This window comes from Octopus bimaculoides, chromosome 7 (assembly GCF_001194135.2).
Source record: "Octopus bimaculoides isolate UCB-OBI-ISO-001 chromosome 7, ASM119413v2, whole genome shotgun sequence".
Classification (NCBI taxonomy): domain Eukaryota; kingdom Metazoa; phylum Mollusca; class Cephalopoda; order Octopoda; family Octopodidae; genus Octopus; species Octopus bimaculoides.
In genome coordinates this window covers 27722219-27723675 of record NC_068987.1, presented here as the reverse complement: position 1 = coordinate 27723675, position 1457 = coordinate 27722219, and the positions used below count along the sequence as shown (strand labels likewise).

The 1457-nt window shown below is 29.9% G+C and overlaps 1 protein-coding gene across 1 annotated transcript in view; it reads left to right on the top strand.

The window, feature by feature from the left end:
* The window catches only part of LOC106870179 (carbonic anhydrase-related protein 10), a 559357-nt gene that overhangs the window by 95529 nt on the left and 462371 nt on the right, over positions 1-1457 (top strand). The window lies entirely within an intron of this gene.

Here is a 1457-nt window from a genome sequence, read left to right as displayed (position 1 = left end):
AGTATGTATATTTACATGTATGTGTATAAGTATGTGTATATGTATGTATGTATGTATGTATGTATGTATGTATGCATATGTGTTTGTGCGTGTGTGTGCAATAGTTTATCGCCAATATTACTTTCACTTATTTCACAGTTGGATTAACTCAGAAAGTTTTCCCTATAATGTAATATTTATATTGAACAATCACACTTGGATTCAAACTTACTATTTCCATTCCTCGATCACCCAGTATAATCGACGACAGAATACTAAGGTATTATAAACCCATGTAACGTATCAAATGATAGATAATAAAAATTTAGGCTACATTCACTTTGAATGGGTTTGAATACGAAAGAGCTAAGGAGAATAATGTCATTTGCAAATGTGTGATTGTCTGTTTTGACAAGATTATGATAAAATATGCGCAGAATCATAACTGTTAAGAGGAGAACCCTAAGGGTTTCTAATATAAGCATATATAAAACAGTATTCTCTATTTTTAGTCATTCTTCAGTTTAAATGCATAAGAGTACGCTTTTCATTATTAATAATTGCTTATATCACTTATCTTTCCACCCTTAAATAATTCGCATTTCAATCACAATGGTAGTTAAGCAGAAATATTGTTTTATATTATTATGCCTATACCTAACTATGTCCTAGATGACACATTGCCTTAAAATACTCAAATATTTTTTTTTGTATTCACAATAATTATTCAAGTATTGTGTTTGAACACTCAATATAGAACTAAATAGATAATTAGGAGTAATTATATAAGTACTAGGAATGAAATGTCTTGTACAATAGAATTACATATTTTTTTCAGCTACATTCAAGCTCGAAATCTGATACACTATACTGCCAAAACATGACACCATATGAAACAATGTGAAAATTAGATTTTGGTTGCAGAAAATCACTTAGTGGAATCTTCAGTTCGGAACTGAATACCACTTATAAAGAATTCGCTTCTGTCCTCCAGATTTTGAGTTCAATTCTGCCGAGATTAACTGCTCGACTCATTACATTTACGATAAAAATATAATTAATATGACTAATATACTCGGGGAAATTCAGTTAGTTATCTTTACACCTAAATAATAAACCAATAAGTTTACAATAAATTATTGGAGTGAGTCTCAAAATATTTCTGTAGCAATTGTATAAACAAAAGCTTACCGTGAAATCTCTTGACATCATAAATTATAACATTGGAAACTTGAATGCGGCAATAAAACATTAAGTTATTACATATACAACAAAATGCTTATGATAACTCATATATTACAAGTATTTTCCATCCACTGGGTATGAAATGTTTCAAATAAATTTTGTTAAAATATTGAAATGCGCATTAAATACAAAAGATACGGTGTTAATATAAAGCACACACACACACACACACACACACACACACACACACACACATACACACACACACACACACACACACACACACACACACA